The sequence below is a fragment of the Equus asinus genome, chromosome 2, assembly GCF_041296235.1.
Source record: "Equus asinus isolate D_3611 breed Donkey chromosome 2, EquAss-T2T_v2, whole genome shotgun sequence".
In the NCBI taxonomy this organism is placed as follows: Eukaryota; Metazoa; Chordata; class Mammalia; order Perissodactyla; family Equidae; genus Equus; species Equus asinus.
In genome coordinates, this window is record NC_091791.1 from 17,874,323 (window position 1) to 17,889,477 (window position 15,155).

Here is a 15,155-nt window from a genome sequence, read left to right on the forward strand (position 1 = left end):
ATCTGAGGATAATGATCTGATTTAAAAAATTCCCATACGTATATACTCTTATGGATAGTTTTCATAAGTACTCATCTGGGAGACGATTTAGAATGAAAGCAACTTATTAAGCAAGTTAAAAACCCATAATTGCAAAAAATAATAGTATTTTATAGCATACCCAGTCTTGATGGGAGATTTTGAAACTATCTCTGGCCTATGCATTTTTGTTTTAGATGCTTTTTATTACAGAATTTCAAATTATGGCATTTTAGCAAGACTACGCTAGTTTTGGTAATCAGTTTTGACATTTACCTCTCTTTCTATACCGTAATGATTAAGAATGCAGGCTCTGGAGTCAGACTGCCTGGGTTAGAATCCAGGTTCTGCCAGTGAGGAGCAGGATGACTGAGAACAAGTTATTTGAACACATAGGGCCTCCATTTCATCTTCCATTAAATGGGAATAATAGTAATCACACCTCCTGCCAAAGTGTTTGGGAGGATTCGATAGGATAAGGCATGTAAGCATTTGGCACAGCACTTGGCTCCTCGTAAGTACTTGATAAACATTAGCTTTTCTGTTTTTTTTTCCACCACCACAAAAGATCGTGGCATAAAGCAGAAAAATCTTCGTTCTACACAAAGCCAAGAGTGGCAAAGGAGACAGCTTCCAATCAGTGGAAATTGAACAATTGAATAAATGTGTTCTTTTTAAGTGGGAGAAGATGTGGTAGAGAATTTAATTTGGTGAGTACTCTTGATTTCAAAGGCAAGTCTATTCCTTTGTGGTCATTTAATCTGATTATTGTTTGGTTTGGGGAATTAGAATTTCCCAACCTAATTTTACATCATGGAAAGGTCATTCCAGAGAGTTCCACCCTATGGTATAACCATAGTCCGAATATATGAAACCACCACCACCACGCAACAAAGCCCCACCGGGCTCTTCATTGAGAAGCTTATTTCCTGAGCTGTAATTGATCCAAGCTGCTCCTTTTTATGGGATGAATTCATAAGATCTCAAGGAGGCAGAAGATTCTCTTGTGACCTGCTGTGTGCCAACATAGCAAGACATTTCAGTTATCCTGAGTCCAAGGGGTCTGATCGCCCCTCTAAGAACAGAGAGGAAAGATGAGGACGATAATAAAAGTTTTTCCAAGTCCATGTGGTTTAACCCCTAGGAGAGTCTTTCAGACCCTAACTCGGAACTGTTAATTTTATTTCAGAAACAGTTTCAATGTCTTGTTTGTCCGGTTTCTGTTCTTTCATAACAGATTAGGAGCAGCAAATTGGAGTGAAGGAATGGGGATGATGCGGGGGGCAGAAGGGACATCTGGGAATTTTTCATTAGAGGAGAAAACAGGGAGACCAGTGATGCCATTGACCGCAGAGACAAACAGTGTTCTGTGTTCTCTACCCCACAGGCACTGACGGACCTGCGTCACTAAGAAAGGTCTAGGTTATGTTCAGCTGTCCTCAGTTTAAGAATATGCAGTGTGCGTTTTAGAAACATTTTTATTGAAAAATAGTAGTATGAAAATCTGGGAGCTTCTTTTTTCCCAGAACACTTTGGTTATCTAGAAAGTGAGTTTATATGGACTGTTTCATTCTCCAATAGCGCTGGATCAAGGAGGTGTGAATTCGTTTGCTAGAAGTCCAAAATCAAGGTGTCAGCAGAGCTGGTTCCTTCTGAGGGCTGTAAGCAAAGGATCTGTTCCAGGCCTCTCCCCTTGGCTTGTGGATAGCTGTCTTCCCCTCTATGCCTGTCTGTCTCTGTGTCCAAATTCCTCCTTTTTATAAGGACACCGGTCGTATTGCATTAGGACCCACCTTAATGACCTCCTTTTATCTTGGTTACCTCTGTAAAGACCTTATCTGGAGGTCCAAATAAGGTCACGTTCTGAGATACTGGGGCTTAGGACTCCAACATACTTTTTTTGGGGGGACACATTCAAATCATAACAAAGTGTTCATCATATGTAAGAAAGCTTGACACCTTATGCACAGTCTTTAGTTACCAGTATCTTATACATGCTGTATTTGTTATGTTCTCTAGGACAGAAGGCGAGCATAATGACTTCTTGTATCTCACACTAAAGATGGCCCCCCAAATAAATAGTTTCCAGACCCTGGTGAGAACAGTCAAGTTTGTTGTAGAGTTGCAGTCGGTCACAAAGTTGTGAATGCCACAGGCTGACTGTGGTCAGATCAAGTTCTCAAGTTTGCTGAGTAAGCCGCCTGGGTCTCAGCGTAGGGGTGGGGCAAGGGGGAGTGTAAGGCGTGTCCCTGTTGGGTATGTGCTTAAGGTCAGGGTAAATGCACTGCTCTTGTATAGCTTTCATTACAAACCAAGAAACACAACTGGTTTTTTTGCTAAGGGAATGGAAAAATTCAACTTCACTTTAATAATTCAAACTCAAGGAGCAAAATCAGCTAATCCACTTGGTTGTTGTATAGACCACTTTTCAGCAGGTTGTTTTGACATTGTGTAGATACACTCAGAGTTGCTCTCCACAGCTGCAACATTGCAACATGCCTGTTGTTTTTCCTGAGCTAGAATTAGTGTAATAGACAGCAAATAACTGGGAAGGAGAGAGACAACAAACTTTTATAACTGAAGAACAAAGCTGGCCTTTGAGGGGAGATAAAACCAGGTACTTGCTCATGTAGAAACCATTGAAAAACAGGATTTTTATGACCTTGAAGCGATGATTTTGATTGAGAGAATGATTCAGATCCTGAAATATTGGCTAGCAGAGGTTTGATTAAGAAATAACTCCTGGGGCCGGCCCCATGGCTGAGTGGTTAAGTTCACGCGCTCCGCTTTGGCCGCCCCGGGTTTTGCTGGTTCGGATGCTGGGCTTGGACATGGCGCTGCTCAGCAAGCCATGCTGAGGCCATGTCCCACACAGAGCAACCTGAGGCGCTCACAACTAGAATATACAACTATGTACTGGGGGGTTTGGGGAGAAGAAGAAGGAAAAAAAAAAAAAAGAAGATTGGCAACAGATGTTAGCTCAGGTGCCAATCTTTAAGAATAAGGAAGGAAATAACTCCTTTCTGTATATGGTTTTAGATTTATTATGGAATGTAAAGTTCATGAACAGCCTAATTTTGTATCCCCAAGTTATGTGTCTAATTGTTTTTTGTTGATACTGACAACACAGCTAATAATATTTTAACCTGTGCATTGCCCTGAAACAAATGAACCTGACTTTCATGTCAAAAAAACACAAAATCTCCACCTGATTAAGGTCCAGGGACTCTATCCGATGACTTGTCTTGCTGTTTGATATTAAGAATGGCTCAAGCTTCTGCTACAGGAGCTGAGCGAGGAACCAGATGCCCAAGGAGGAAAAATGCCAGGATCTTTCTAACATAGGACAGCATTCTATGCGTGGTGATGCTGACTCCCCCTTATATATTTATCTGCTATGTGCGTGCTACGTAAACAGCATGGATTTAGATGTATGTGAAACTATATATTTAAAAAGTCACGTCTAAGTTTTTTTATTTTTAGGAAGAAGATTCACTCTGAGCTAACATCTGTGCCAATCTTCCTTTATTTTGTATGTGGGTCATTGCCACGGCATGGCTTGACAAGTGGTGTAGGTCTGCACCTGGGATCTGAACCTGGGCCCCACAAAGCAGAGCGTGCTGGACTTAAGCACTATGCCATGGGGCCAGCTCCCACATCTAAGTTTTTTTAATGGCTTGGTTAGTTCAGTAGAACAATCTTACATAAGACGGTACTTAAAGAAAAGCTCAAATCTGTGGTTCTGAGTATTATTTAGTCATCTCTTTGTGCAACTGTATTTTTAACTTAATTTATGTTGAGCAAATAGGTTTTCTGAACTTCCAAGCTGTGTTTCCATACTTCAGTTTGGTTTATTTTCGTCTCAATTTCCTTCAGAACACATTACAGAGAACTTTCTTTGGAGACTTGTAATGCTTCCATGAAAGTAAGCAGCATCCATCAGAAAGCACCAAACTAAATGACCAAAATTAAAGATTTGGAATAGAACCATAGGACATGCACTTTTTCCACAGCAGAATAATAGAAACATAGATCTATGTCACACTCTCTTTCTTTTTCCTGTTTCTTTTTATTGAAAATGTCATCTGTGACCATGTAAAACCTCTGTCAACACTTCTGACTGACAAAGAATCTTTAAGTCTTTGTTAATTGAACTATCGTTATTGTCATAATATTAATAGTAATACACAGCTGTAAAAATCTCCTTGCCAGGAGATATGGAATAATAATTATGTATGAAAGACTTGAACTTGTGCTCAAGAAGTTTACCTTTGGGGAGTTTCTTTCTTTTTTTTAACTTTATTAAGGAATGATTGACAAATACAATTGTGTATCTTTAAAGTGTACAATGTAATGATTTGATATAGATATACATTGTAGAATGATTACCAAGATCAGGATAATTAACACATCCATCTCCTCATATAGTTAACTCTTTTTTTGTGTGTGTGGTGAGAATGCTTAAGATATACTCTCAGCAACTTTCCAATGTAAAATACTGTATTCTTAACTATAATCACCATGTTGTACATTAGATCCTCAGAACTTCTTATTCTAACTGAAAATTGGTACCCTTTGACCTACATCACCCCATTGCCACCTCCTCTCAACCCCTGGCAACCACTGTTCTAGTCTCCGTTTCTATGAAATTGTTTTTTTTCTTTAGGTTCCACATATAAGTGATACAATACAGCATTTATCATTCTCTGTCTGGCTTCTGTCACTTAGCATAACTCCCTCAAGATTTACTCATGTTGTTGCAAATGGCAGGGTTTCCTTCTTTTTAATGGCTAAATGATATTCCATGGTATATATCCACCACATTTTATCCCTTCGTATGGACATTTAGCTTGTTTCCATACCTTGGCTATTGTGAGTAACGCCGCAGTGAACATGGAAGTGCAGATGTCTCCTTGACATACTGGTTTTGATTCCTTCAGCTATATACCCAGCAGTGGGATTTCTGGATCGTATGGTGAAATTTGTTTGATTAAGAATCAAACTATTGTTTAAAAATCAAATCTATTTTGATTAAACTATTGATTAAAAATCAAGTAGTTTGATTTTTAATGATTTTGAGGAACCACTATACTGTTTTCCATAATGGCTTCACCAATTTACATTCCTAACAATAGTGCACAAGGGTTCTCTTTTTTCCACATCCTCCCTTACACTTGTATGTCTTGTCTTTTTGATAAAAGTCGTCCAAATAGGTGTTAGGTAATATCTCATTGTGGTTGTGATTTGCATTTTCCTGATGATTAGTGATGGCACCTTCTCTTTCAAAACCAATGACTAAGCACCAGACACTACGTAGGAGCATCATTTGTAATATCTCATCGACTTCTTGCAATAGTCTTGTCAGGCATTGTTTTTTACTTTATAAAGGAGGAAATTGAAGATTAGAGAAGTTGCGTGATTTGCCCAAAGTTTCACAACTGCTAAATGGCAGAGCAGGGCTCCAGCCCAGGTCTGTGTAACTCCAAAGCCAGAGCTGTTCACCACTCTAAAATAACGCCTCAGTTTATTGTTCTCCTGTTTTGAAAGAGCTTATTTTTTTGAAACTAAGATCCAAATTCAATTGATATAGAAAAATCTTAAGTGAAAACTGCAAAATAAGATCATATACATTTTTTTCTATCCTCGTCTTTTGTAAAAAGTTCCTTTGTAAGGATGTTTTCCATGAACGCTGAGGGCTGGTCCTCCAAGAGTGACCAAATTCTGCCTGTTTGGCGTTTCCTCTCTTCTCCTGTTACCACGTTAACTCTGTCTTCCCACTTCCTGCACAGTCAACAATTACGCCCTTTTAGTGTCTTCAAGATTTCATTCCAACTTTCCGTGACCAACAGGGAGAAAATGGCCATCAACTGGGGGCCACACCACGAGGAGCAGCACCGGCGAGAGTTGAGCTCACTCCTAGGGACCCTCTCCTCACCTGGGACCCAGGCAGCAATCTGCCCTCTCACCTTTAAAGTTTTTCAAACGTGAGGTGCAAATCTTGTGTCTCCTCGATTCCATAAGACACAGGCCAGACTCTGTAAAAGATTCTCTCAAAGCCCCTTGCTTGGTTTGAGGCCACGGGAAGGAGCCACCGCACTCCCTCAGCTCTGTGAAGAACCCAGGAGCAACGCTCAAGCCTCCGGTAAAGACCCTCACGATGAGGCTAGGCCTCTGCGCGGGGTTCTGAGTCACCCTCTGTGGTGTCTGTACGGATGGCCCAGCCCCTCTCTTTAGAATGCTTGAGCACACGACACTCCGTTCTCTGCTTTGGGGTCTCAGCCTAGACGGAGGCATCAGAAGTGTCCTACTTTAACATCCTGTTTTTCATATAGATTTGAGTTTTTAGCACACAGTTGTAATTAGAATCATGGTGGAGGAAGAGATAGAAGGGAAGGGATGCCTCAGAGGAGCATGTGGAGAATTGAGGTGGCCGAGAGTGGGGAGCACTAACATGTAAAAGGCACGAAGGGGAGGAGTAACCCCCATGCACAGAAGGAACAAATCCCCAACACTGAGATGAGATCCTGGGAGGTGAGAGAGAAGACCTGGGAGAGAGTCCTATTGAGGAAGCAAAAAGACGAGAATTTTGAGAAAGGGGTTGATATAAAGGACCAAAGTCCCTGATATTTAAAGAGTTCCTAGAAATCAAGAATAAAAAGACTAATAGCTCAACAGAAAATGGGCAAAGACCATGATCAGATAGCTCTCAAGAAGGATAAATGGCGCTTGAACTTCTGGAAAGATGCTCAACCTCACTCTCAATAAGGGAGTTGCCGGTGAAGGCTACCTTGACATCCGTTTCTCACCTTTGAGACTGGCAAACATTTTGACAAGACACAGAGTTGGCAAGACTGTGGGGAAACGAGCACTTTCGTGCAGGGCTGATCACAGTGCAAGGTGGTTCCTCTCTGGAGTAGGTGACTCTGGCAATAGCTACCCGAACCACACACAGTCACTGTGACACAGATGGTTACTCCCGTCTCCTTGGAACATGTTTCTCATTTGGGCTCTAAGACAGCACCTTCTCTGGCTTTCCTCCTGTATCACAATTTGCTCCTTTGAGACTTCTTGGCTGGCTCTCCCTCCCCTGCCTGGCCTCTCAACAGTGGAGCGTTCCCGGGCTCAATCCGGGATCCTCGTCTCCATCTACAGCCTCGCCTAGGTTATCTTATCCAATCCCATTGCCTGTTTTTTGTGGGGTTTTTTGGCATGGTAGAATACCATGAACATAAATCTCACCATTTTAAAGTGTACAATTTAGTGGCATTTAGTACATTCACTTGTTGTGTAATCACCACATCAGTCTAGTCCTAGAACATTCTATCACCCGAAAAGAAAACCCCATACCTGTTCACGGCAGTCACTCTCCATTCCCTCCTCCCCCAGCCCCTGGCAACTACTAATCTGCTTTCTGTCTCTATGGATTTGCTTATTTTGGATGTTCCATGTAAATGGAATCATTCACTTAGCATAATATTTTCAAGGTTCATCCACATTGTAGCATGTGGCAATACTTCAGTCATTTTTGTGACTGAATAATATTTCTTTGTGTGGTTATTCCACATTTGTTTACCCTTCATCCGTTGATGGACATTTGGGTTATTTCTACCACTTAGCCATTTTAAATAGTGCTGCTATGAATATCTGTGTAGGTTTTGGTTTGAATGCCTATTTTCAATTCTTTGGGGTCTATACCTAAGAGTGGAATTGCTGGGTTGTACTGTAATTCTATGCTTAACTAATCCAACTGCTTTTTTAAATACATGTATAGGCTCGTGACTCCAATAGCTCTCTCTGGCCTGACTTCTCCCAGCTGTCTACTGCAAATCTCCCCTGGCAGACTGGCATCTCAAAGTTAACTTGTCCAACCCTGAAGCTGTTACTCTCAGCTCCCCCCAACTCCTCCTCCAGTCTTCCCATCTCAGGAAGTAGCACCACCGTTCCCCAGGCTGCTCGGTCAAAGGCTCTAGGACTCATCCTCAAGTCCCCCCTGTCCCACTCTCCCCAGGTCCAGTCCATCAGCAAGGGCTGTTGACTCTGCATCCACAATAGTCTCCCTTCTCCCCTGCTGCCACCTTGGTGCAAGCCAGCATCACCTTCCATCTAAACCCCCGCAACAGGTGACAGCGCCTTCCACCTCTGCCCCTAGAGTTCGTTCTCCACTCTGCAGCCAAGGTGATCTTTTAAAAATACATACATGATCTCTTAGCTCTCCTGCTTCAACCCTCCCCCAGTGGTTTCACACTGCAATCAGAATGAAACCCAAACTCACTTCCGTGGCCAGAGGTACATGGTGATCTCTTTGCTGCCTCCTTGTCCTTCCCCTCCCCTTGTGTTCTGTGCTTTACCACACTGGGCCTTTTGTCCCTTGAACTGGTACCTGCTACAAGGCCTCTGAACTTTCTGTCCCCTCTGTCAGAAACCACATGGCTAGTTCCTTTTCACTACTGAGGCTTCCCCTCCAATGTCACCTCCTTGGGGAGGCCTTGTGGGACCACTCCTTACCCCAAACTCAGCCAGCCTCTATCTTATTACACTGATCTGTTTTTTTCACTAATATATCATTGGCATTTTCACATCATTATCTCAAATTACTTTATTTATATTTATGTACTTATTTTCATTTCTGTTTTCTGTTCTCTCCCCCTCTTTTTCCCTCCCCCAAATATAAGCTGCATGAGGACAGGAATTTTGTCAGTCATATTCATGGCTGTGTCTCTGGTGTCTAGGACAGTGCCTGGCACATACAAGGCACAAAAAAATGTTGGTTGGTTGGATGCTGTTGGAGGAGAAAAGTTCACATCTCACCTGGCCTTAAACAAATCCTCTACCCGCTACCACCTCTCAGCTCTGTACTTCTCCTTATCAACATACTTCTGGAAGGAGTAGATCATACCTAACATATTTATTTAGTCATTGTTCCTTCCCTCTGTAACCCTGAGAGTCCAGCTTTTGCCCCACTACTGTTCACAAGTACTTCCTCAAAGATTCCCAGTAACTCCATGAAAGTCAAAATCAGTTGCCCTGTGTACTATGTCCTTTCTGCAGCATCTGACACTCTTAATCCTGTTCATACTCATGAATCTTCCATTGAAATGTTGTCCTTTCTTGGCGAGAGGCCTGGAACTACCAGGGGCACGGTGAGCCTGGGAACACATCCTGGAGTCTCTCAGGAATGTGCTAGGGGTTCCAGCCACTCACACCTGATGAGCAGCCTGGCTCGTAGCTGCATGGTCTGGAACAGGTGGAATGGGCCAGTGGCACAAACTCCCCACGACAAGTACAAAGGGAACTGCTCAAAGCCTGGGAAGGGATCCTGACCTCATGTGGGTGGTACCTTAGCAATGGTGTGCCCTGCTGGGTACCTGAAGGCCAGGGGAGGTGCCCTCCACCAAGGAGCACGGCTGAGCCACCTGCTCTGTGTGGCTGTCTCTGGGCTGTAAATGGGTTTTTTATCTCCAAAGCAAGTCTGATCCTCTTCCCGTGCCTATGAAACCTTTTGATCCATTCCATTGTGTCAAAGGCACGTCTGCCTCAGCTGGACTCTTGATGCTTTAAATTGCAGTCTTTGTCTTGCCTCGCTCAATTCCCACTTTGTATGAGGGGCGTGTGGTTTTGGAGTGCCCACCTCTTCCATCTACTAGCTGCATGACCTTGGACAAGTTACTGCACACCTTAAATCCTCTAGCTCCGCATCTGAAAATCAAGCAGAACCACTGTGACCTCACAGAGTTGTTGTGAGGGTGAAAGGAGGCCACGCCGAGAGCCCTCAACCATCAGTGTCTCCCCATCACCCTCCTAATTAGGTCTGGCATTCATTCCCCTACCTGTGATCCCCCAAAGCTCCTCGGGGGCCCCCACAGTTCCCACCTGCACCTTTGCCCAAGCCTTCTACTGCTTACGGGAGCTAGATCATTTTCTCCTTGGGCTTTTCTTTATTGTCTATATTTTTTTAAAAATGAGAAACATGCATTAGTTTTATAATCAGGAAGAAACTTCATCGTTAACTTCACTCATCCTTATTTCAAAAGCTATCTCCATAAACTCTTTCTTGATCCCCTATCATCTGTGGTCGCTCAGACCTTTCAATCACCACCGGATTTTTTAAACCTCTCCTAGGACACTCAATATTGAGTCTTAAAGTACAGAAAGTCAAGTACGTGTGGGGCTATAATACAAATATACAACCAACTGTTATAAAAATGGTAAACTCTGAGGGCAGATCTTCATGTTTTACTTGTTGGATATTTCCATTACAATGGCTGGTGACTATCAGACGGCCTTGCCCTGGTTTCAATAAATATTTGCTTAATTGAATTGTTAACCAATGCATGTAAGAACAAGCAGGACCTGCATGCCTTGTCTCTTATGAATAGAATAAAAATAACCCACGTAATTCATCAGATTACTGATAAAAGGTTTTGTTCCTTTGCCTAGAGAGAGGGCTATAAAGAGATCATTTAGAAGGTTTTCTTTTCCAAATCCAGCAGTTTCATGCCTCTTGAATGGATGAATAGCAGCAGGAGTTATAATGATGTATCGGTTCATATCTATCTCTTGCTTTTTCACCCTTGAAAGATACTTGAAGTACTTTACAAGGGCCAGATCCCATGAGGGGATGGTGTGCGGCCCTCATTCCCTGCCTCGCAGAACAGTCATAGCAAAGGAATGTTTATCCCTGCGCAGACGCCTCGCTGCGAGGGTACAAGCCTTCACACTGCTGTTGGTGATTTCGGTCTACCTGCCTCTTACCTTATTTTGTGGGAGCAGTTTAATTAGGAGGGGCTGAACTCTTTCTTACAAATTTTCAATTCCCCTGTGCGGTTCACAAAAGAGAGCCAAGTATTGTTTTAATCTTATTCATAAGAACGGAAGGCTAAGACAAATTATCTACTGTTTACTTGATCATCTGTTTAAATTTTCTGTTTTCTTTAGCCGTGAGCCAAAAATTCTTCTTACATTTTTAGTGATTGTGATCATCATTAAACAGCCTCTTTAAGCACCTTCCTGTTGTGAAGTCTGTACAAATTAGGCTAGTTCCGATACAAAAGGAACTTGTAATTTAGAACAGCAGAAAGGCCAGTGTTTCTCAGCTGGGGGCAATTTTGCCTCCCTGGGGGAGATTCGGCGATCCCTGGGGGAGATTCGGCGATGCCTGGAGATATTTTTGGTTGTCGTAACTGAGGAGGGAAGCTACCGGCATCTAGTGGGTAGAGGCCAGCAATGCTGGTAACCATCCTATAATGCGTAAACAACCTCACAACACGGAATTATCTGACCCAAAATTCCAATAGTGCTGAGGCTGAGAAACCCTGATACAGACATAGGAACTTAGATGCACAAATAGTTGAGAAATAGTGATGGATTGAGAGGTGTCTATGTGCTGTGTGGAAGGTCTAGACAGAGATTGGAGGGACAGTGGGCATCTTGGACATCTTGGTGCCTATCAACATAGCCCCAGGTGGCAGTCAACTACCTCTCTTCCGCTGTTGGAGTAGACTTTGTGAAAGGGGTAAAGAGGGCGCAGGAGGTCTTTTGGGAGCTAAGAGATCTTCACGAGAGCACGTGATGATGTAAAATCCTTCAGATTTTTAACATTGGGGTCTACATCTGATGCAAAGGCCAGTGACTTAGGAACCAATTGCTACTAGCAAACCCTTTACATTGCAAGACATGGACTTGATTCTGTGATTATGAAATTGCTCACAAAGGCCAGAAACAACTTCAAGTTCAGAATCATATTAATTCTTTTTTGGTCAAAAGAGGAACCATTCAGCCAGCTCAAAGAAATCATTGCATCATTTCCTTGTGTGCGGTTCAGGTTAAAAATAACCTTTAATCCTCATCAAGAGTAAGCTGTCTTGTCAAAGAGAATTAGGAAATTACCTCAGAGCGAGGATAGGGTGGGGTAGAGAAGGAGTAATGCATCAAGGAAGAAATTACTTGCTGTATCTTAAGATGAAAATTTCTGAATGACTAAAGAAAATGTGGGGCTAAGGGAACATGGACTGGGATGGGAGAAAGGGGAGGATGCTGCTTGGGGAGTGCGTGTGTTTGTGTGTGGTGGTTGGAAGGCACATGAATGCTACCTGGGGTGGACGGGGCTGACTAGGGTGTCTTGAACTATTGGGCAACTGGGTGTTCTTTTGTTCTCAGTCTTGGGCGTCTGCCTTGGCCTTGCATGCTCGCAGAGATAGAGGGGAAACCACAAACTCTGTGCCTATTGGGCCATGAAATGAAATAGGGGAAAGGCTGACCTTAGACTGAGCCCAAGAACCACCTCAGCACCTCGCATCACCACAACACTCCAGGACAAGAACAGATACGTTCCTCACAGGGTCACCACTGCACAGGCTATAAAGGAACGGGGAGGGATGGCGTATATCAAACAAAGGAAGCTTTTTGACCTTTCAGATTAACGGTAGATTTCAGCCAGCTGGCAGTCACCTCCTGTTTGCCACTGTGTTAAAAACTCCGTAAAGCAAAGCCAAACGGAAGTGCTGTAAATGTGCCCTGAATTCTCATTACAGGCAAATATAGGCAAAGATTGTCAAGAGTTGCGATGTCCTAGCCCACTCTCCCACCAGCCTTGTATTCTGGGACAAGACTTGTTGCTCTGGAGGCAATCAACTAGACTCATTCTACCCACTCACTTCAGAGTACCTGTGAATATGCATATTGTGGAAATCGGTACATGAAAGATTAAGTTTTTTTTTGAGGTCACATTGTACTGAAGTTGAAGTAAATCTACACATCTGATCTCGTTTTTTTTTTTTAAGCTCAAAACCACAATAACTCTGAGCACAGTTTTTAGTACATGAGCAGTACCACAATGCCCTGCGGAATAAGCAAAAGAAATAAGCAAGAGAAATGTGTTTTTTCTTAGAACTATCTAACTCAAGTGGTGGAGTAGAAAGAACACAGGTTGGATCTGGGTTTAAGTCCTACCTACCCAGTTTCTAGTTATGTATCCCTGAGCACTACACTTTGTTTTTCTGAGATTCAATTATCTTATCAGCAGAGTGGAAATAACATTCCTTACTTCCTGGGACTCTAATGTGAAATGAATAAGCTAATGTGTGTAAGAGCCCTGCATAGCGCCTGGCATTTGGTGGGTGCTTAATAAGTAGTATTTATTATTTAATATTGTAATTTTCTGTGTTAGAAGTACAGTGTCTCTAAGAGACCTTGTTCCAGCGGTGATTGCATATCATTACATAATGTGCTGCAAAACCATGCAGTCACCAATAGTCAGTTCAACAAATGCCAACACATTTTTCATTAGCATTATCACCAAAATCCTCTGTGAAGCGCTCACCATGTAGAATTAAAACTTGCTCCCCTGCCTGCAATTTCTGTAAGCAGTGGGAAATCTAAGATATGTGTACATATGTAGATACAAGTCAACTGTCGGAAAACTGCACCGTAAAGAATATGACATCATTTGGTTTGAAGGCTAAGGAGGTTTGGTCAGCAGAAGCAATAACTCAAGGGAGATGCTGGGACTCCAGCCAATAACTTCTGACCTACAGACAGAGAAGAGACTCTGGGGACTGAAATGTCTCTTATCACATTTTAATTCAAAAAATAAAATCTTATGCTTTAGAGCCAGAATCTATAAATGGAATAAGATATCAGGAAGAGTAGTTTTCAGGTGATAGTGCATTTGGCAAAGAGCTTTCCACATGTGGCATCAGTGAAGCATGGAACTCTTTTTTTGTCTGTTCCCACTAGGCTTATCATCAGAACAGATGGATGTCTGGAACTTAATGATAATGCCATGCATATATATAACAGTTGAAAACCGGGGCACCCTGACATGTAGGAGCTCGAAAGTGGAAAACTTATTGACTGATTGGTCCATTTCTTTATCTATCCGTGCATGCATCTACCCATCCATCCATCCACCTACCCACCCACTCATCCACCTATCTATCTACCCATCCATCTGCCTACTCATCCATTGACCTACCCACCCATCCATCCATTTCTATTCATCCATTCACCCATCCATCCATTCAACCAACATTAATTGAAGGCACACTCTTTAACTGGCCCTGGGCTGGAGGCCAAGGCTACAAAGATGGAAAGGCTCAATCCTACCCCTTAAGGATCTTTCAAAGCCCTGAGAATCAGATACAGTCAAAAAGGAAAATAGTTCAAAATTCAGTGAGTTACACATGGGTTGAAACTTTTAGTAAATACTGAATGGAAAGATAGAAATAAACCACAGGTGTATGGCAAGAGATGTCATTTCCAGCTCTCTCTCTGCATTATTTGATTTGAGAATAAGGGATGTGGAGCCTGACTTTTGGCAATTCGGGGGGAATAACTATACCAGGTAGGTGGCTCTTGACTCTCTTTCTAGCCCACACGTTCCTCATCTCCAGAGAGAATGACTTCTGTGGCTTGCAGCCTTTAATGGAGCCAGTGCTCCCCACGGGCTGTCTTCACTTCAAGTGAGGGAGGGCTATTGACTGCGTGCTTCATCGCTGACGATCCCCGTGGAGAGATCCCAGGAATCACATTCACTTTCAGCCGCTGAGTGGGCTGGACTGGAGCCCATTCCTATTGCTCTCCCTTTATCTAATATGTGTGTGGGGGGCAGCCAGAGGTGTATTTTAAAAAGAAATACTCAGAAAAGTTAAAAAATAGCACCAATGTCATCCCCAGGTCAATATCAAGTTGCGATTTATTGTTCATTTTAGTTTGTCTTTTGTGTGCTTTTCCAAGGACTTAGCCGTGTATTTCTTGGCTTTTTAAAATCTGAATTTCAAACCACATGGAAACCCTGGTGCCGTTTTTTTTTTTTTTTAACAAACAAACAAGACAAAATTGGAGGCCAAGCTTGTCTGTTTTAAACATTAGGAAAATTGAAATTGATTTTCCTAGAATTGTGAGTTACGATAACTTTCACCTACTTGGGTTTGGTTTGCAGTTTTGGCACGAACTGGTGAGAGCTAAAATAGCCTTAAGCCTTTTTTTTGATTTTCTGGTTTGGATTTGAGAAGTTCTGGAGGTTTGAGATGTGAAAGTAATCATTATAAAACACATCATCATCCATCAAATTACTGAGACCACAGTGTACATGGTGTTCCATTCCAGGCTTGTGGAAATAATCCCATCAATTCTAATCT

General features: G+C 42.5%; 1 long non-coding RNA gene across 3 annotated transcripts in view; it reads left to right on the forward strand.

Annotated features, from left to right (window-relative positions):
* Positions 1–15,155, forward strand: part of LOC139040032 (uncharacterized) — a 127,587-nt gene that overhangs the window by 7,615 nt on the left and 104,817 nt on the right. For all 3 annotated transcript variants that reach the window (XR_011493722.1, XR_011493721.1, XR_011493723.1), the window contains exon 2: positions 587–728. This is a non-coding gene — a long non-coding RNA (uncharacterized lncRNA). The remainder of the gene's footprint in view (positions 1–586; positions 729–15,155) is intronic.